Source organism: Haemaphysalis longicornis, unplaced genomic scaffold (assembly GCF_048455015.1).
Source record: "Haemaphysalis longicornis isolate Haplotype H1 unplaced genomic scaffold, Haemaphysalis longicornis Haplotype H1 scaffold_12, whole genome shotgun sequence".
Taxonomy (NCBI): domain Eukaryota; kingdom Metazoa; phylum Arthropoda; class Arachnida; order Ixodida; family Ixodidae; genus Haemaphysalis; species Haemaphysalis longicornis.
This window is the reverse complement of record NW_027526225.1, coordinates 84,328,010-84,350,160: the sequence shown is the minus strand read 5'-3', so window position 1 is coordinate 84,350,160 and position 22,151 is coordinate 84,328,010. Positions and strand designations below refer to the sequence as shown.

Sequence of the window (22,151 nt, the reverse complement as noted above, 5' to 3'; positions counted from 1 at the left end):
TTAGGGGCGCTGTAGTGGAGGGCTCCGGATTAATTTTGATCACCTGGGGATCTTTAACCTGCGCCGAAATCTCGTACACATGGGCGTTTTTACTTTTCGCGTCCATCAGAAAAGCGACTGTCGTGGCCGCGAATCGAACCCGCGTCCTCGCGCTCAGCAGCACAAGAGAACGCTTAAAGGTAAGCTTACCATTTTTGAGGTGCGGGAAAAGCAGAAGATAAACGCAATTATCCATAAGGCTTACAAAGAAGCCCTAGCTTTGCCCACAACTACATCAACCGCTCGACTGCTATCACTTGGACGGCACAACACTCTATGAGAATTGACCGAAGCCCACCTCACCGTGCAGAGAACACTTCCACGAAACATGAACCCTCAAGACCGTGAAGGGAGAAGACAAGCCAGACCCCGAGCCCTCGAAAAAATTACACCATTTTTTCGTAGGGGAACCCTGAGTAGTATGCGAAGCAGCCATGGCGGCGTTGCCCGTGGCACTCATCGCGGCGTTGCGGAGTAGAATGAGAGGTGCGGAGCGCGCGCCGCGTCATTATACCGCGAGCTTCAGTGGCGCCCCCAGCGGAGTATGCAGCGCCTACCGTCGCGCCTGTAACCCTGAGCTGCTTCGCATTATCGCGCGCGCAGCCGCAGGTGTTGCCATTCATTGCGCAATCCCGCGGAGGAGAGGAGCTTCGGAGAGGAGAGGAGGAATGCCGGAGGGGAGAGGAGCGTCGGAGAGGAGAGGAGGAATGCCGGAGAGGAGAGGAGATAAGGAGAGGAGAGGAGGGGGAGGAGGATGCGCATGCGCAGTGGGATGTGGAGGCCGCACGGCGGAGGGATTGACTCGACTCGTGCCGGCCCAGGGAGACACCAGCAACAGTGTCGCTCCAGGAGCCCTTAAAGGGAAGACACCACCGGGCGTTCAGCAAGCCGAGCATGCGCAGTGGGAGTGTGGACGCCGCAGGGCGGAGGGAGGGACATAGCCCTGATCATAAGCTGCTCCGCATCTAAAATATACGGAGACTCTAGCAACTCGGCGTACACGGATGCAGTGGACTACCCGCGCGCGAACACCAAAACTAAAGTCGCAGCCACCCACTGCCGTCATCGCAAGCACCAATCTAAGGTAGTGCGGTACCTTCCCGGCAGAAGAGACAGCGATTTCATTAGCGGGATGAATAGCTAAAAATGCAATGCAGCTTCTATCCCACAATCCTCCCAAAAGGATTCTAAAAATCTATCAATAATTTGGACGCCTGCCTATTCGTTGCTCCGCGGCAATCAAGCTGGCAATGCCTCCGTCGGAGGTCTTGCAAACTGGGCACCGCTGGGAGATGACGACCGGGCAGATCGCCCTCTCATCACTTTCAGCGACATAACGCAGCACTACAGGCTATTCGGCCGCAATTACCCGACAGGCGCTGACCATCTGGTAAAAGAACAAGAAATCACCCTCCGTCAACTCCAAACAAAAGCGTTCCCACAACCCACGAGACTACACGTCATACACCCCACACTATTTACTCCCCTGTGCAAACCCTGCGACCAACGCGCTACTCTCTATCACATGCTCTGGGAGCGCCAGAAAATCCCGAGCCATCTCGACTAACGTGAAACCTTGGAAGGGGCGAAGCATGCAGTGTATAAGCGTATTCTTGGCGCCTTGGCGTCCTTACCAACGGAGATGAAACCGTCGGGGGGTAGAGGTGTACAGCGTTGCTGTAAATGTCTCGTATCTTCGAAGCACGAAGCATTCCAGCGCGAGGCGTAAACGAGTGTACCGGTGTTTTTAACACGAAAGTGTTTTATGCCGGGGTACACAGACCTCACCGACGTCATACCCGTCCCGGAAATGGCATCATCAAAAAAACTCCCACCTCCCCTCGCGGGAACCCCTGTGTAGATGCGACGCATAGGCGGAGCGGCGAAGGGACCGCTTTTTATAGCGCGCATAACGTTGAGGTGACTGCGTAAGCCGGTCCCAGTCGATGACGACGTTGGCGTACTTGTAAAGCGGCGTGGACTCTAGGTGTTTGAGCCAAGCGTGGATGTTGCTTCGCCGGAGAACGGCACACCGGTTATATGCTCAGCGCGCCCGAAGGAGAGGAAACCGCGGAAGAGAGAGTACTGCACATGCGTCGGCCCCAGCGCGTCTGCCGCGGCTATGACGCAACGTGCCGCGGCTGTGACGCAACACAATCCAACACAATCCACTTTAATCCAATCCAATCCAACCCAATCCAATCGAATCCAATCCAATGCCCCTCGCGAGAGAGTGTTCGCTATCGGAGAGGAGGGGAGGTGAGCGGCGGAGAGCGCAGCTGGCGCGGCGAGGAGAATGGGGGAGGGTTGGACAACGCCGCCGCCGACGATGACGACGACGACGACGCCGGAGGGACAAAGCGAGTGAATCAGGTGCGCTGCATCTAAAAAGTTCCATTGACGTGGCCAGGCTAGGATTGGAGCCCACGATCACTCTGGTCGCAATGGGAGGATGGAAACTCTCTGCCAAATTGGCCATGAAGTCAAGGCCGCATGGCTGCACGAACGCGCCTTGTGCCATTCCCTCTAACGTCTCCATTCAGATGGTGCTGCCGTCTAGGAGAGGTCACGCGAAGTAGTCCGTCATGATGCTAATGAGCGCCGATAGTTGGCGCCTCGATAGGGCAGCGTATAGCAGCGTAAGCTGCGGTGTTTATCCGTCCCGCGATCTCTGCGAACTGAGCTACGAACTCTGCCTCTCGCGTTCCCCGATCTCAGCTCGTCGCAACGCAATTGTCTGGCGTACAAGCCACGGAGCACGACCAAGGTGGTAGCACCTTTGCCGAAGCGACCCGCCAGCAGGACGTTACTCGCCAAGCACGCCTACAAGACTGCTGCCGACCCGAAAAGCATGCTGCTTTTGCTGTAGCGGATCGTGTCTTCACTAAACGATTCGTTGTCAACCCGTTAGGCATCGTTCGCATGGTTTGCAAGCGCCTGGGGTTTCAACCAGATTTACGCAATGCTCCGGCGCATGTCTAATCTTGATGCGTCAAACGGTGCCATACCGACGAAATTTAAATAGCGATGTGCAAGTTCATATCAATGCACAAACAAAAATTCAACTGCTTCTGTGAAGGCACGTTTCTTAAGTGTTTTGCTCATTCCAATGAAAGATGGATCAACCCCATTTTTTAGTACGCGTTACGTTATAGCGCGTGGCATAAAGGAGTTTCCCGGTGTTTGAGTACCGTGACTCGTAAGGCGATGGTTACGACGACGACATGAGACGCTGACAGCCCGAGAACCTAAAGGACTTCGCCCCTAATAATCCAGACCTGAATCTAATTTTCAGTCCTACGTACGAGCAGCGGGAGAGCCAGCTTGGCAGCTCTGACCCGACTAGGCACCGAAAGGGCGAAGACGGCGGGTCGAACCACCGGAGTCTTGGCTCACCTACCAGCTCTTCAGTCGAATAAAGTTTTTCCTCCTCCTTACTTTACCAATACTGCCAGGGAAGATGAAAGGTTCGCCTACCTACAAAAGAATCAGTTTACTGGAGCGAACCCGTCATTCGAAGTAAACCGCCGAAAACGCGCATGGCGATAAAGCAGTCAAACACAACGGCGTGCGAAGTCTGTTTGAGGAGCTGTTTTTGCTCGAAAGCAATAGCGTAAGTTCTTTCTGCGCTAAAAAAAATCTGCATATCTCTTGAAGATTCTCTTGAGGTGATTCGGTTCCGTTTCGTGCATTTGGTTTCAAATATGTAACGCTGCATCAAAATGCATTTACAAAACGTTAAGTTGTTGAAATAAAAATGTGTTTATTAGATGTATCTTTTATCTGTACTCCGAAGAGGGAGAGATAGATAGATAGATAGATAGATAGATAGATAGATAGATAGATAGATAGATAGATAGATAGATAGATAGATAGATAGATAGATAGATAGATAGATAGATAGATAGAGAGAGAGAGAGAGATAGATAGATAGATAGAGAGAGAGAGAGAGAGAGAGAGAGAGAGAGAGAGAGAGAGAGAGAGAGAGAGAGAGAGAGAGAGAGAGAGAGAGAGGGGAGTTTAGTTGATGCCCGAGATATTTTTTTTTTGTGGGGTGGAGGGGAGCTCTGCGGTAGTATCATTGAAATGTCCAGCAACATCGAAATAAATGCGTCTTAAGGCGTATTTCACACATGTATGGCAGTGTGCGTATCCCGGAAAACTGTTCGAAGCCCATTTTTGATCAGTATTTCCTCTGACTGCCACCATCATGTCCCGTTTCCGCCTACTGAACTTGCTCTCCGTGGTTCGGAATTGCGTATTCCGCATTCAAAATGAGAGAGATAGATAGATAGATAGATAGATAGATAGATAGATAGATAGATAGATAGATAGATAGATAGATAGATAGATAGATAGATAGATAGATAGATAGATAGATAGATAGAGAGAGAGAGAGAGAGAGAGAGAGAGAGAGAGAGAGAGAGAGAGAGAGAGAGAGAGAGAGAGAGAGAGAGAGAGAGAGAGAGACCTCTTTAATGTGACCTGGTGAGGTCAGCCCTGCTTGCTGCGTCAGATACGGGTTGACTAGAATGATGAGTGGTAAATATAAGATAAAAGAAGACAAGCAAGAAACGTTAAAAACGAGATACAAGGGAATGTTGCCAGCAGAGTCCGGACATAACAATACAATTGAAAAGAAAATCGTTAATAAACTTTGAATCATAATGCACAATAAATGTTGAAAAAGAAAGTACACCAACCCAAGAAAAATAGATGAACACCACATCGCGAAAGACTACATATCGCGAGACACTTGCGCTGTCTATGATCTAAACAGGTTTGTCCAGTTCAGAGTCTCTTCGAAACCGGAGCAGAACTTCTGTACCCAAAGTACAATCAAAATGAGCTTCATGCACAGCACAAGGCGGACAACAGGCCGGCCTTTGTGACAAAACAACGCGCACATTGTGCGCGCCCGTGTCTGCTGTGGGCGACAGCAGACTGGAAAGCGAGAAGGCAGCCGATCTGCTGACCTTTACCAAGGCCGAAGCAGCGGGAAGGCTCCCTTCGCGATGCTTTTTCGCCACTCCGTGGCAGGCAGCAGCAGCGTGTCCCTCCTCCTCCCCCGCTTCGGCGCGCGAGATTCCTCCGCATCCTCTGGTTCGATTGGTTCTCCCCTCGCTCTCCCGGCGCCCCTTCCTCCCTCCCGGGGCGTTCCGAACGGCGACCAAAACTCGGCCGTCGGTTTCCCGGCCCGGACGCTTCCCGCGCGCGCTCCCGCAGCGGCCACCGCCGAGCGCGCTGCACGGGTCGGCCACCATGGCCAGCGGCGGCAACTGGAGCGCCGGGGACGACCACAACGGCAGCAGCCTCCTCCCGGTGTCGTCGGAGGAAGAGGAGGAGGAGGAGGCGCTGACCACCGTGGTGGCCATGACCGTGGTGTACGCCGTCATCCTGGTGACCGGGGTGACGGGCAACGTGTGCACGTGCATCGTGATCGCGCGCAACCGCTACATGCACACGGCGACCAACTTCTATCTCTTCAGCCTGTCCGTGTCGGACCTGCTGCTGCTGCTGCTGGGCCTGCCGCAGGAGATGTACCAGCTGTGGCGCAAGTACCCGTACGCCTTCGGGGAGGCCTTCTGCGTGCTGCGGGGCCTCACCTCGGAGATGTCCACCAACGCGTCCATCCTGACCATCGCGGCCTTCACCGTGGAGCGCTACGTGGCCATCTGCCACCCGCTGCGGGCGCACACCATGTCCCAGCTGCCGCGCGCCGTGCGTTCCATCGTGGCCATCTGGCTGGTGGCCGGCGCGTTCGCCGTGCCGCTGGCGCTGCAGTTCGGCATTGTGTACCAGCGCAGCGCGGATGGCCTCCGCTTGCTGCCGGATACGGCCGCGTGCATGCTCAAGCGGCCCGTGGAGCACGCCTTCACCGTCTCCACCGTGCTCTTCTTTGTGCTGCCGCTGAGCCTGATCTCGGTGCTGTACGTGCTCATCGGCGCCGAGCTGCGCCGCTCGCAGGCGCCCGACGACGACCGCGTCGACGGACGCCGCACCACGCCCCGCCACTCCGGAGGAGGCTCCAAGAGGGCCGTCGTCAAGATGCTCGGTAGGTCCACCGCACCACACACTGCTCCCCTCTTGCAGCACACACTTTAGTCCCTTTGTGGCCACTATAGTATTTCATCGAAGCGTGTGTCTTTCATGAAACGCAGAAGGGCTTTTGCTGCCTTCTGCGAAGTTGATTGTAGGGTCCGATGTCCTAGAATAGTCTCTAGTTTGAACGGTTGATTTTCCAATCAGCCCTGCCCTCTCTTTCATCCCCTGAACACCCCTTCCCAGTGTCAAGTAGCAATCCGGGCTCTAAGCCTGGATAACCTCTCGGCCTTTCCGTTCGTTTTTCTCCTCCTCCTTTTGCAGCGTCCGTAGAAATTTTACGCCGCAACCACGAGCCGTTGCTCTTGAGTTTTTCTCCTCGCTCTCTGGAGTTTGGACCACTTGCCTCTAAGTACGCTTGTTTTTGCGAAATGCGTTCGAAAAAAAAAACCTCTGCTCTTTGTTGATTGTAGGTGAGTGCAAATTATACATTTTTTACTCCTAATTGGAACTCTGAGCAGGATAATATGGTTACTCCATAAATCTCTAGGAAATTCTTTCGTGTAATTTTCAAGACAATGAAATGATATATCTGGTGCCCAACAATCAAATCCATCCTCTTTTGCATATCTATCTGTCTATATATATAGTTTAGACACAAAACTAAAAAAAACGCGAAAATGTAAGGTAAGTAAAGACACCGACACATGTGAGAAACATTTTTTTCCCGTGCGTATGTTTTTACTTGCATGGAAGACTAAGCAATTATAAAAATAGGCTTTCGGAGGTAAAATATTTTTTCTCGGAGCGAAGTACGAGAGGTCGTGGCGGGCGCAGTAAAACGAATTCCAAATACTATTTAGTACTTGTTAATTAAATTTTCAGTTATTGCAGTTCTATTGTTATGCGAAAATTGTAGAGGATCATCAGACAACCCGATATACAGTGTTAGATTGGCCAAAATATAATTGGCCGCAGTCCTACGGGCTGAATACCTCAGTCCTGGGGACGGGCGCTTCTTGAGCTCGGCGGCTGCGAAGCGCCGCAAAGCCATGCCTCCGTGTTGACGTCACTGAGAGCTGCTCGCGTCACACTCACACGTACGCCGTGCTTTATCACGTCCAGTCGAGAGTGGAGGCGGGAGCCCCCCTCCGCTCTAGTCCTGCCATCATTTTATCTTGTATCGAACGGAAAGTAGCGTTGTCAACGTGTGACGTATACAGCTCCGAGTGGCGTCAACACGAAGGCATGTCTTTGCGGCGCTTCGCAGCCGCCGAGCTCCAGAAGCGAGCGTCCGCAGGACTGAAGTACGGAGCCCATAGGCCCGCGTGCCTTTACATAAAATTCGCAAATCTAACTCTGGTTATTGGGTTGTCTGATGCTTCTGTACTGTACAACTTTCACATAACAATTAGCAGGCCTAAATGCAATAACTGAAATTGTAATTAACAACTGCTAGTGAATTGTTTCCTAAAAATAGCAATTGGAACTCTTTTTATGCGCCCGCGACGGCCCGTGATCACTTCATGCCAGAAAAACAATTTTATCTCCGAAAACCGTGTTTTTTAAATTATTTACTGTCTTCTCTGCTGTATGCGTCGTGCAGTGGGAAAATACCGGTGCAGGCGGTTGGGCTACTAATCAAAATACACCAGTGTTAATTTTCAGTCAATCCACAAGGCAGAGAATTTCACTTTCATGAGAGCAGAAGTGTCGTTCATTAGGTCTAGGCAATGAATCAAGAATTACTTGCTGCATGCCTCCTAGTTAAATTTGGATATTCAGAAGGTTCTCGAGTAACAAACTTAAGAATAAAACAGCCCCCAGTGATGTTCTAAGCATTGCCATGCTGTCATTCCAACGACTTTGTTGTATTTTTTTTTGTTATTGGTAATGATGCGTTACGCAACTACCATAAACAGTGACCCAAGTCGCCCGCGAAGGCCTCGCCCACAGAGCTTACCGCAGGCGTGACCGCAGGACCACAAAAGCGTTTCCGCTGGGACTGCACTCATCCCGGTCACCACAGGGCACGCGCAGTGGTCTAATGCATCGTGAAATCGGCAAGGCACACAAAAGGGCCGCCGCAATATGGCGTCGCACCCTTGACGACGCGTTCGCACTCGGCGCCAGCGTACGTGAGCCCCCCATTTCGGCTTTTTTACGACTCCCGGCTGAGTCTGCTGCTACACGGGCGGGGGAGGAGGGGAGGGGAAAAAAAAGCCGTTTATACTTTGGTGCCCTTTTCGTGCGGCGAGCGGAGGCGGCGCTTGCGGCGTCGTCCTTTCGAGAACGCAGATTTACGATTCAATTACTGAAATGACGCCAGCCTTCCTTTCTTCAGAATCAGTGGCGCCAGCGTAGCGCGTTGACTTACGATGTCGCCAGAAATGCTGGAGAGAGCCCGAATGGGTGGCTTAGCTGTGTGGGTGGGTCGCCATCAACTGCTCGCTCGTCTCTGTGGAACGGAGACGAGCGTATTGGGCTCGACGAATTCGCAGCTGCGGATACGATGCAATGCGCCAGTTCGGAGCCTAAACATGGGAGAAGCTCACCCTAGCCGCTTTTGTAGTGTCGGTACAGAAAATCGCTTCAATTGGTTTGTTTCGCGATATGCAAAAACTTCTGTGGTATTCATCACAGCCCACAATTTGAAACCACCGTTAAGTGCGAAAACATTCACCATAGAAACGACGTGACATAGGAGGACAGGCGCTAACGTCAAACTGATTTTTATTGATATATATATACGGGGACCGTCCTTTACCAAGACTGGATAAAGGACGTGGATGGATAAAAGTGGATGGGACATATATATATATATAGGTCCCATGTGTGTGTGTGTGTGTGTCTGTATGTGTGTGTGTGTGTCGAACAGGAACCGAACCGAATCGAAAACCGCAACAGAATTGGTATTTTTGCCGGTACTGAAACCGAACCTGAGCTGCTATTTTTTGAGCACGCTGATCCCGAACCGGAACGGAACAGAAAAAATAAATTATGGTTACCGCGTCCCGACGAAACTGTTCGGCCATCCGCAGTTGATAATGTGAGGTCAACGCCATGCGGGGCTCTTGTCTTTCACGCAGCATCAACTTGTCAACTTGTCACTCACTTTCCCCTTCACAGCACTATCAACGCTCTTTTCGTTGTCACAACGTGAGGGAAGGTATGTGCACCAGTGTTGCGAAGGTATGCTACTGCTGGTAGGGCGAGAAGAGTGCAAGGCTGAACAGACGGAATGTCACCCACTCGGCAGCCTGAAGGAGATTTAAAACATCGACTTTGCCCTTCCTCACTGCGACTGCGTAATGACAATAGGACCGCAAGATGGCTGTACTGCGCAACGGCGAAGGGCAACGCGCGAAATGCGCATACTTGTTGCATTTCAAACTTTTCTTTACAAAGGTCGCAAACTTGGAGAGTGTAAATACTCCAAAGTGTGACCCTTAAAAAATTTCTCCCACCTCCCCTCGCGGGAACGCCTGTGTAGATGCGACGCATAGGGGGTTCCGTTGTTGTTTCCGTTAGGTTGATTCTCCCATCGCGTGAAACGTGCCGTGAACCCCCTGCCGCGGCTACGACGCAACGTGGCGCTGCTGTGACACAACAAAATCCAACACAATTCACTTTATTCCAAATCCAATCCAATCCAATCCAATCCAATCCAATTTATTCCAAGCCAAGCCAAGCCAAGCCAATCGAATCCAATCCAATGCCCCTCGCGAGAGAGTGTTCGCTATCGGAGAGGAGAGGGGGTAAACGGCGGAGAGCGCAGCTCGCGCGGCGCGGAGAATGGGGGAGGGGTGTGGACGGACAACAACAACGCCGTATGGAGGGACAAGGCGAGTGAATGAGATGCAGTCGCATCTAAAAGCTACTCGATGAGTGAGCCGTTGGCTGCTGACCGCAAGGATGCTGCGATCACCTTACCCGGCTGCCATTTTTCTGATGTAAAAGAAATACGAAAACTTCCATGTGTGGCGATTGCGACGCACGTAAAGATCCCCAGATGGTCTCAATGGTCTGAATTGCTATGCCGGCCATCAACATCCGGCGCGCGTCATTGCACCGAAGTACCTTCGGGGAATAAACCACGCCAATATTATTCGACAAGTGTGCTTTCAAGGGCCCATATCGCGTGGTCTTAAATTATTTCGCGCCGTGTTCCTACACGAAGAGTTTCGGTTCTTTTTTGCTGCATTCAGCCATAGAATAAGTTAAACACCAAAAGGTAGATTTTGCTTTAGACATCCCATCCTGTGTACAACCATTAGCATATACAAACGTGTCGTCACGGCGAATGCAGCGAGCGTCGCGTTGCCATGGTATAATAGTCCGTTCCTTAGCACGCGTACAGCGGACAACTTCGCGTTTTTACGGACCTAATAAGGACAACAGATATAGCAGAAAAACGTGTTACCTTGTCTTATATTGAAAATTAAAACAGCAATGCAAAAGTAACAACTAACTAACTAACTGACTGGCTGACTGACTGACTGACTGACTGACTGACTGACTGCAACGGCTTACTTGCACGAATGCTTTGCTCTGTGGACAGCCAATGCACTCGCCATTTGTACAAGTGCGGCACGCACACACACAGCTGGCTGGCGCCGCATCTTTTCGAAGTGCTACGAGTTGTGCCGCGCCTCCGCCAGATGGCGCCACGGGTCCCGCGACCGAGAGAAGACGCAGTGAAACATCCCCCTCGCGAGGGGCATGATCAAATGCAGAGCATTTCCGGGGGCGCAGGACGTTAAGTAGTTTGCGTTACGTTAATGTTGTTGCACTTGTGGCAACTGCTGACGAGAGAGCGCTCGTCAGCAGTAATTTGAATGAGTCAAGGATATAAGGCGCGTTCGTAGCGTCCCATTCTGTGTCGGCTTTGTGGCGCAGTGGGTAGAGCACCATGTACATTGCGTTCTGCCCGCAGGGTCGAGGGATCGAAACCGGGTGCCGCATAGTATTTTTTTTATATATAGCAGGGACAACGACGGTGCGGACTACGGACGTCAACGCGGGTGACATCGTGAGTTACTGAAATGCTCTGCATTTAAAAAATACTGGCGTATGGCACCACCTTGCAGGCGCTACATATTTCGTCTCGGATAAAACACGACACTGAAAAAGTAGACGACACATACAGAAGGGCAGGCCGGTCCCGCCTTATATCATTTCCCCAGCGGTAATACTTGCCGCCCTTTCGCTGTTTTGCATTTTCAGAGATGCTTTGTTTTCGGGTATGCGCTTCACTGAATAGGCTAACTCACTACTCTGCTGCTACTACTACTGGTTCCGGAGGAGGTGTGTTCCGGGGAAGGGGGGGGGGGGGGTGGTTACTGCTGCTGACGGAATAAATAGCATAAATAGAGCCTCTTTAAAAGAAATAAATCTCACAGTTTACGATTCCCTCTCCTTACTCCCTTTCTCCCTCTAACCTCTACTCCCCATCCGCTGCCCCGGATTTTATGCTTGTGAACTCACTTCTGAGCTTTAAAATATCCCCAGTTGATTGATTGTAGGGTTTAACGCTCCGACGCAACGCAGGCGATGAGGCGCGCCGTAGTGGAAGGCTCCGGATTAATTTCGACCTCCTGGGGATCTTTATCGTGCGCCAAAATCTCGTACACACGGGCGTTTTTTTTTTGCTTCCATCAAAAAAACGGCCGCCGAGTCCGGGAGACGAACGAACCCGCGACCACGTGCTCAGCAGCGCAACGCCTTAGCCACTGAGCCACCGCGGCGGAAAAAATATCCCCAGTGCACTTCCTTTCCCTTTCTCTCAAACCACAACAACAACGGCAGTCTAATCACCCTTCACTATGTAATCGCATAATTGTTGTAAGATTCCGCAGCTTAGTGTACGGAACGGGGGCGGTGGTCAGAGGTAAAGGAGACGTACTCATATTGGCGTACACATCCGTAATAGCTATTTCAAAATGCATAGCAGTCATCAAAGTAATAATGAGTGACTGAGCTTTAACAAATAATTCACGCATCTCCACGAAGTGAATCATGAGGAGTGGGCGAAGCACTGGGTACCGTACTTACCGTAAATCAACCATGGCATTGCCCACTCACGCATGCAAATGAGCAACAACGCGTGTGTACAGTATATATAATTCCAATCCAGTCCGATACAATTACATTTAATCCAATCTAATTCATTTCAATCTAATCCAATCCAATGCTCCTAGCACATGCGCAACACTGTTTACACGGTCGCCAAGCCCCGGACAAAGCGAAGTCCTAAGCTGCTCGCCCCTAAAAGACCACTTTAAAGACAAGTTTGGCTCACAAGTATAGAAGGTGACTGCTGGGGCTGTGCCGTTACCGGCGGGGCTGTGCTCCCCTCTACTTTCTCTGGTATCTATGCTAAGGTAATCCTTTCCTGTGCTTGGTAGTGGTAGCCAGCGCCACTCGGGCAACTCAGGGTGAAAGGGACCTACTTTTTAACCCCCGGGCTCTGACTCAAGCGTCTATGACATGTCGATAGCGGTCGACCAGCGTTGAACCCTCTTAAGCTACCTATAGCACCAACAGAACAGAGACCCTCGCTATGCATATAACGAATCATAATGGGAAATGAGGGATATTTCTGCAGTGGCTACGTGCAAAAGGCTATGAGCCACCTACTATGCGCCAGTGCTATGCGCCAGTGCCACCTGCCTCGCTCGCCACGCACATTGTCGTCCTCACGGTATCATCATCGGTGTCTGTTCTGGGTTCTCCGCACTTGACCTGGACTCTTTGACCTGCACTTGCCCTGGCCTGTCGCTCTTTGCGAAATTCGTCTAATAATCCGGGGCGGTGCCCGACGACTCGTGGCCAGTGCCTCACAACATAAGCGGCTAAACAGGTAGTGCGCACTTGTATGCACTGCGCAGTTACGTCGTATTATCTTGTGTTGAAGTTGTATGGGATAGGCCTTTGCCCTGCCGTGGGCGTAGATAGGATGATGATGATGATGACGACGACGACCTTTTGTGTGTGTATGTGTGCGCGCACGCGCGCGCTTGTGTGTGTATGAGAGAGGTAGAGGGAGAGAGATCTAATGGATACTGAAGAAGTAAGCGTATCGAGGTCAGAAGGGCGTTGATCTTGGTGTTAGAGACTCGCTTGCTGGATCGCGACTAGCGATGTAAAGTCGACCACGCGTGAGGAAAGCTTGGCCAACCGCTTTTGTAGCTAGTCGATGCAACAATCAGGGTGTGGGGGGGAATCGGTGGTGGCCCCACTTGCAAAGCGACTCACGGTAGCCGCAACAAGCGCTGCAGGGAGGCACGGATTGACTGATCGCTGCCTCCATCCCTCACGGGTGCGGGTTCCCATAGTGACAGAGAAGAAACGGGTGTCATTGAGGACGCAGAAGCTTGTGCAGGAAGAGATGGCGTACCATTACGCCTACTCTTTTTACGTTTAGGACACAGGCGCCGCTTCTCTCTCTTTCGGCAGGGCCGCACTGGTTGGAGCAGGCCTCATCTCGCGCTTTGGGGGTGGTGCATATTTCAACGAAAGTTGACCTCCAATATTGAGACAGACTAGGTTACGACTGCGGAGACGATGGTTTCCTTAGCAGGCCCGCGGGCGATGCCCGTCTTGCAGACAGATAATATCCACGTGGCTTGTGTCGATCGGAGCGAAATCCGATACGTTGGTACTCACAGAACGCAAATACTGGCCCAGATTGGGAGCGAATGGCTTTTATTACGTGGCTTTTTACATGCGAATGGCTTTTGTTACACCTCAATCGGTGTATAGTATGCTCTAGACATGCACGTAACGCGTTACAAGGAACGAGTTACTTCTACCTAGTTGCTGTTTTCGGTAATGAGTAATGAAGTTATTTTTTTAATGAACATGTAACATATTTAGTTCCTCCTAAGACCAAGTAAAAGGTAACGGTATCTCGTTACTTCTGAGGAATAACGTGTACATCACCCCTTAAACGGCCTTATTCTTATTCTAACCTGGGCACGCGTCTATAGGTAAATTGCGCTGATGTTTGCTTCAAAAGCAGCAGCGCCGTTTGCTACATTGCGGTGGTTCGGGGGGTAATTTGTATTGTGAATGATGCCACACTTATCACGACCTTTTGTCGTAGCATTGCCGGCACACTGCCCGAGATACTAACAGCCGGGATTATCACGAGTAGAACACCGGACTCCCAAACTAGGGAACAGATGTCTCGGGGGCGATTAGCTAGAGGAAGACTACTGTTTGTTATCGTCGCGGTGAAACAACTTTCCCCCGTCTTGTGCACCCGGCTTGAAGGCTGGAAAATCTTGTTTGGTGGCTCGTTGAGTACGTGGCCAGTCCGGCAGTACCACGGGATCATCATCTTTTTTTTATATAAGGAATTGCAATAATTCTTCAGCAGTCAGTCATCTGATCCTGGCGGCGACTATCGTCCCACGCCTTCAGCTATGATGGACCACAGATAGCTCATGACGCTCCGAGACTAGAAGCATCGTGAAGGGCGACCTCTCAAAGTTTTTAGGAAGCAAGGATGGAACCATGCGCCCAGAGAAACCCGGTCTAGTGGACGACTTTTAACGCGAAGGTGTTTCGGGATACACGAAGATTTCGCTGACGTCATATCCGTCACGGAAGTGACGCCTGTACAACAAAGCCATCGGCCTGTAAAGGGCGCACCCCTGCACACAGGGTATTCTTGCGGAGAAGCAAACTTTAGTACGGAAGAGTACGTTATACTTAGGGTTGTTCCTTTTCAGGTTTTATATTTTAACACGAAAGTGTTTTATGCCGAGATACCCCTACATTTCACTGACGTCATATCCGTCACGGAAAGGACGCCGGTACACCTTTGCCGCTGCGACCCGCCAGCAGGACGTCGCTCGCCAAGCACACCCACAAGACAGCCGCCAACCCGCAAATCATGCTCAGCTGCAGATTACGCAGCACATTTCCCTTTCGTGTTTTACTGATTGCTATGACCGAGGAATCAACCACAGGTTTTTTAGTTTTCCAGTGTCAACGTCCATCGAAGGCCCGGGGGAACTTTCTCGGCTTCTCCTTGTACCCGATGGGTACCCGCTGACCGCAATGAAGGCGCAGTTCCGAATATTCACCAGCTCTTCTTGAAGCACAATACTGCCGCTCCTTGGAACGCCTCGGTAGAACGACTCTTCAGGTTGCCAGAGATACATTTTCGAGGAAGCGGGGCAACATAACCGCTAAAAACTTCGAGAGGCAGCCATTTTTTCAGTGCAACGATTACTAGAAAAGCAATGAACCATAAAACAAAACAGCTGTGCGTTTGGTCGTCAAAGCAACGTGAAACGTTACTTTTCGGGTAACTCACGCGTTCCTCTACAGAATCGGTAACGAGTAACGTATTTAGTCACTTTTTCAGCGAGTAACGACATGCCTGTACTTAGTTACTTTTAGATGCGACGCTCAGAGCATCTCTTGTCGGCGGCCCTGTCCTTCCTGCGTGCGTACGTTGTTGTCCGCGTGCGTCCGTTGTCCGCAGCCACTCTCCCCCTCTCCTCTCCTAAAGCGAACACTCTCTCGGGAGGGGCATTGGATTGGGTTCGATTGGATTGGCTTGGCTTGGCTTGACTTGGATTGGATTGGATTTGGATTGGATTGTATTAAAGTGGATTGTGTTGCGTCATAGCCACGGCACTCTCTCCACGGTGTCCTCTCCTTCGGGGCGCGCTGCGTATATGACCGGTGTGCCGCTCTCCGGCGGCATTTCGGTCGACGGTTGGTCTCCGCTTGCGCTTGAATCCCCCTCAGCGTCGCATCACACCAGAATTCCCGCGAGGGGAGGTGGGCGTAATTTTTTTGGGTAACGAGAACATGTCTAGTATGCTCCTCCGAGCGGGAGTATCCTATAAACTTCCTTATTCTGGAGCTTTGTCAGAGGAATCACGCCACGGATACAGCATCACTAGCTTCCATCCCAATCGTTGTTCGCAGTGCGGACATAGACTGCTCATGGCACGTACAGCATAAACTAAAAACGTTGCTGGTCGAACGCGCTAGTTATGTAGCTAACCGGGCTTGCTTCATGACGTACTTAACCGAGCCTCGTCGCCCACCATTGTTGTGTCGAATATAGCGCCATTTTATGATCTTTTGTTCCTGTTGGGCTTGCAACAGCTTGCGTCGACATCTGATTTGTTACCTTTTGCTTTTATCTTGTCTCCTTTTAACACCGTTTTTATTGCGTTTTTTATTCATTTCATGACCACCACTATGTATTCCTAAATAAAAGAACGCTGTTACTCCCGGTTATGTACATGCATTTTGCCTCAAATATGCATGATGTTTCTTTAGCACTTAACAACGTGTCTGAGCCATTGCAGCAATTTTAGCCGACTGAAACGGTCTCGCCTAAACAAAGCACTCCATGTTCAAGCATTCTTTCACTTTAGCCGGGCGGCTGAATCGAGCGACGGCCTGACAGTCTAAAATGACAACAGGAATACCGCAGAAACCTAACAAGAACTCCTGTTGTACGACAAAAAAAAAAACTGTTGTGGCAGCAGAAGCCCTGTTGTTACGACAACGCCATCTGTTGTTACGACACACATTTGTGTAGTAACGACAAAGTTAATTTTCTCAACGACAAACACATCTGTAGTCCCAATAGAACCGCCTGTAGCTACGACAGACATCATGCTGCCGTGACATAACCAGCTGCCAGAATCACGACGCAAGACGTCGAGAGAACGACACGCAAAATACGACAAACTACAAGCATTTGTCTTGTCGTCATTTTCGACTGGGTGACCAATTTATTCAGCTCAGGTAGCCTCAGAAATAGTGTCGACTTTAATACAGGTGCTTAATACACAGGGCTTTCGCGGCAATCCCTTCCGCAACCATACCGTATTTGCATGATTCTAAGGCACCCTCGATTGTAACGCGCAGCTAAGTTTATTTCAGAAAAAAAAAAACAAGAATTTGACGCCGATTGTATTTGACGCCCCGACACAAGAATTTGACGCCCCGGCACAAGACATTTCATTTAACGCGTGAAACTATAGCGGCAAAATTCTCCAGTGCTTCATAAAATTTCTTACCTGCCTCATGCTGGCATTAAACCCAAGTAGGGAACACTGAATCTGTTTGCGATTTCAAGTGCCTCGACGTTCATAATTTTAGATGTTATGGGCCGTTTGTTTGTTCACTGCTAATTTATGAATTCCGCCGAATAGTATATAATTTCTCGAAAACGTCCGCGCTCAGGGCCGGTGAAGCCTGTCATGGAAAAATCCCGGGCCTCTTCACTGACCTGAAACCCGGGGAGGGGCGAAGCATACAGTGTACAAGCGTATTCTTGGCGCCTTGGCGTTTCTGCCCACGGAGATGAAACCGTTGGGGGTACAGGTATGCAGCTTTGCTGTAGAAGTGCCCTGTCTTTGAAGCACGAAGCTCCCTATAGCGCGAGGCTTAAACGAGTGTCCCGGTGTTTTTTCAGTACGCGTTACGTACCAGCGCGAGGCGTAAACGAGTTTTCCGGTGTTTTAGTGCCGTGACTACATGAGACGACGATTAGGACGACGACGACGACGACAGGAGACGACGACAGCCCCAACCCCTAAGGGGATTTGCTTTAATATGGCTCTGCTTTGTTTGCCTGATGTCTCCGGGACGCCCGCGTGCCAGCTAACGCCGCCCGGTTTCCCTTGCTGTCGGCGAGTAATATTGCCTCTGGTTTGATGGACGCTTCACAGTTGTACCTCTTCGGACCCATGAGGACTGGAAGGAGGGGCTAGTTGCAGCGGCAGCAATATGTGCAACAGCTAGTTAACGTGTCCCCATTCATGCATGGGTGCACCAAAATTTATTTTTATTTATTTATTACTTATTTGATTTTCTTAATTTTATTATTATTTATTTATTAGTTTTGTCATTTTTATTTTTTAGTTATTTTATTATTTATTTATTTATTTGTTTATTATTTGTTTATTTATCTATTTATTTACACTGCAAGGCCTATTACAGAGATTTTAGCAGGGTGCATGTTTACAAACATAATTTTTTAGAATGTTGGCACACTGGAATGGATACAACAAAACAAACAAAAACAAACACGAAAGCAAGATGTGAATAATCAGGGCGAATTTGCTCCAAGACTTGGCTATTAATTTTTTTTCATTCCACTGGGTTACGGTATACGCGGGAAAAAAGAATATTTGAAGCAGTTATTTCGCGACCGAGAAGAGGTTATCGTCAGTGTTAGTGTCAGTGTTACTCGCCTGATGCTGGCGGATTGTTCTGGATTGAATTCTGGAGGAGCTCGTGCCCACGGCTATGCTGCTGGTCGCTTTGTAATGCGTGCCCGAACCCTATTGTAACGCGCTCATGAATTTGAAGGCTACTTTTAACAAGACAAAAGAAAGGTTCGCGTTGGAATAGTTAAAATACGGTATACCTACGATAATGAGCTGTCAGACGCTCGCGGGAGCCATATATTGGGACATTGTCTTTAACAATGCTAGTAGAACCGTCTTTTTCGCAAGCAAACGCGCCCAGTTTGGGGTCGAAATTTGAACGCAACTTTTAGCAAGACAAAAGGAAGCCGGGGTGCACGTTAGAATCGTGCAAATACGGTATACATGCTGGAGGAACCGTCAAAATGCTTTGCAGGAGCCCCATATTGGGACAGTGTCTTCAACAATGCCAGAACCGTCTTTTTCGCAAGCAAATGCGCTCAGTTTGGGGTCCCGCAGGCCCTGCGACCCTGCAAATACTCTCCCCTTAAAAAAGAAAGTAAAGCGGAAAGAAGTAGAGGTAAAACAAACTCTTTGCATTAAACACGTTGTCGGAGTAAGAAAGAAGCAATAAAGTAAGAGAAAGATATTGTGTGCCCGTCCGCGCCCACGCGTGACTGGTACGTGCGCGCCACGCAACACAAGAGGGTCGCGCCCCTGCGCTCACGCTTCTCCTGGCGCACCCGTGCGTGGCAGAGAAGACACTTGTGCCCCCTGCGCGCTCCAATTTGCTTGCGGCTATCGGGAAGCGTTGCTGTAATGGCATCGTTGCTTAGAGTGCATTCTCGAGAACCGCCGAGCGTCGAGCCGCAGGGACAACGCCATGAGGCCGACCTCGAAAATGTTTGCTGCCCGTCCTCGTTGCGGGCCGTCCAGCCGGGCACGCTCGACAGCCTGTCATTAGCGCCCGAGATTGAATACACCTCTTCAGTCGCATTCATTCACTCCCTCCTTTCTATTTTAATGCGGAGCATTCTTTGTCAAGTGCCCCCCTGCCCCACAGCCAGCACCGTGTATCACCCTGAATTTCCATAAAAATGCAGATTTCGCGAAAGTTGCACGTTTAATCGTTTGATAACATGAATGGAGGTAATTGGTCGAACAAAATCTTTTTGAATACCAGAAAATGAGTAAAATATAAAAAATGAAAATGGCGAACCGTGCTACGCCATGAATTTCCTTAAAATTGCGCAGTTCCACCCTTAATCGTTATAATAGCGTACACGGAGATAATTGCATGGTAGTACAGAATTATGAAGACCGAGAAAATAAGAAAAATATACAAATGAATGAAAATGGCGAACCGTGTGACGGCCTGCATTTCCACGAAAATTCCATTTTATAAGAAGTTCCATGATCGTTATAATAGCGTAAAAGGAGATAATTGGTAGTACAGAATTCTGAAGACCGAGAAAACAAGAAAAATATATAAATGAACGAAAATGGTGAACCGTGTGACAGCCTGCATTTCCACAAAAATTCATTTTTCGGAGAAGTTCCATGACCGTTATAATAACATAAACGGAGATAGTTGGCCGTACAGAATCTTGATAACCCAGAAAATAAGAACAACATATAAATCAATGAAAATGGCGACCCACGTGACGACCTTATTTTGGCTGTAAAGAACTCAAAAGAAAACTTGGCTGTAAAGGATTCGCACACAAGACAAGCGGCATAAGAATGCTACTGATTAGCAGACAATTGTCTGAATTTCTGCAGGTTTTCTTCTCTCTCGTTTCTTTCTCGTACGTCACGAATGACGTCAGCAAGCAGACTGCCACATTCCCCAGTTTCCCTAGAATCAGCTTTGTGCGCGGCTGGTGTTCTCGTGTTCTGCTCGCGTGCCGGCAGGTTCAGGTGTCACGCAGCATGCACCATTTAAAAAAGATCATAAAAGGAGGAAAAGTAAAAAAAAAATTGCGCCCACCTCCCCGCGAGGGGAGCCCTGTGTAGATGCGACGCATCGTGGGGTTCACTTAATGTTTCCGTTGGATTGATTCTGAAATCGCGTGAACCGTGTCGGGAACGCGTATGATTATTATGGTAAATGATTATTATTATGTTTTATTGGCCAATCTTGGTCCATCTCTCTAAGTGGTATGCTTGGGGCTTCGCTGTCGCAACGACCTTTACTCCATCATTGTTGCTGTAAGTGGGAGCTTCTTTTCTTTTATTGCAAGTGTTAATCATTGCCCCATCATGCGTTGTATCAGTAGCTTCTTGACGTAGTTTGAATGAGTCAATGATATAAGGCGCGTTCGTGCATGTGATTCTGTCTCAGTTTTGTGGCGCAGTGGGAAGAGCACCATGTACCTCGCGTTCCGCCCACATGGTCGTGGGATCGAAACCGGGCGCCGCTAACTATTATTTTTTTTACAGTGTAGGAAGAGGGGTGTGGACGGACAACAACGCCGTATGGAGAGACAAGGCGAGTGAATGAAATGCAGTCGCATCTAAAATGAGAAGCCAGGACTGGGAATTTATATATTCAAATTTAACAAATTCCAACTTGACTCTCCGGTTGTTTTGTTCAGTTTTTTCCTAGCGTGAAATTGCAAACTGGCTAATCGTCGCCGTGTGAAAACATATGGAAGCCGAATATACCGTATTTCCTCGATTCTAAGCACCACCTTTTTTTCACAATCACGATCCTCAAAGTAAGGAGGGTGCTTATAACTGAAAAGAAAAAAAAACTATATTACCCCCCCCCCCCCCCCCCCCGCAACTTGTTTTCGCGGCCGCATCTCGACGAGACAGCCGCAAGGAATAAGGTGCTATTTGGCAACATTCAACATAGAAATAGGTACAGACCGTGAACGCACCCTCACTGCCATTCGAGTCCATTGCGCCGCTTGGGCCACCGATCTCAGTACCAATCAGCATGTCGTCTTCTGTTCCGTTGAAGTGGTTTGTAATTGAAAACTTTATAAATGACTTTGCCAAAGCGTCAACCTGGCCCGCTTCCACGTGTTTGAAATCCACCTTGAGATCAATCAATCAATCAATCAATCAATCAATCAATCAATCAATCAATCAATCAATCAATCAATCAATCAATCAATCAATCAATCAATCAATCAATCAATCATTCGCTCAACCAACCAATCAATCAATCCATCAATCAACCAACCAACCAACCAACCAACCAACCAACCAACCAACCAATCAATCAATCAATCAATCAATCAATCAATCAATCAATCAATCAATCAATCAATCAATCAATCAATCAATCAATCAATCAATCAATCAATCAATCAATCAATCAATCAATCAATCAATCAATCAATCAATCAATCAAAAGACTAATGCATTTTTCCATAGGCCCGTTGGACGAACGAATAGCTCTGATAAGATCTCTGGACACTCGGCGCCATGCGTCAAACCAGGCTTACATTGTGTCAGAACGGTTACTTGAAAATCGCCGAAAAGGAACTGTTCTGGATAAGATAATACACATCATCAACCATGTAGAAGGAGTAAAATTGTGTACCTTTATCTCATGAACCACGTATCGGTATACATTTAGATCGTGCGTGGATGCATTTACTTAGAGCGCGAAAAATCGCGGCATCGGTTCGCTATTCTTTTGCGATTTCGTTCTTCGTATGTTCGAAGATTGACTGTACGCACTTTTAGCTTTCGCGTTTCTCTCAACTTTCTTTTACATAAAGTTACAGAAAAAACATGAACATACAAAGTTGGGAAGGGGAAATGACGAAGAAAAGTGCAAAAGAAACGCGGCGCAGCGAATGGATTATCGCCGCACGCGATACAAGAAAACTGTTCCGCGTGCCCGGTTGTAAACCGCGG

General features: G+C 49.3%; 1 pseudogene; it reads left to right on the top strand.

The window, feature by feature from the left end:
* The first annotated feature begins 5,252 nt into the window (after nt 1-5,252).
* The window catches only part of LOC144161706 (pyrokinin-1 receptor pseudogene), a 44,139-nt pseudogene continuing 27,240 nt past the window's right edge, over nt 5,253-22,151 (top strand).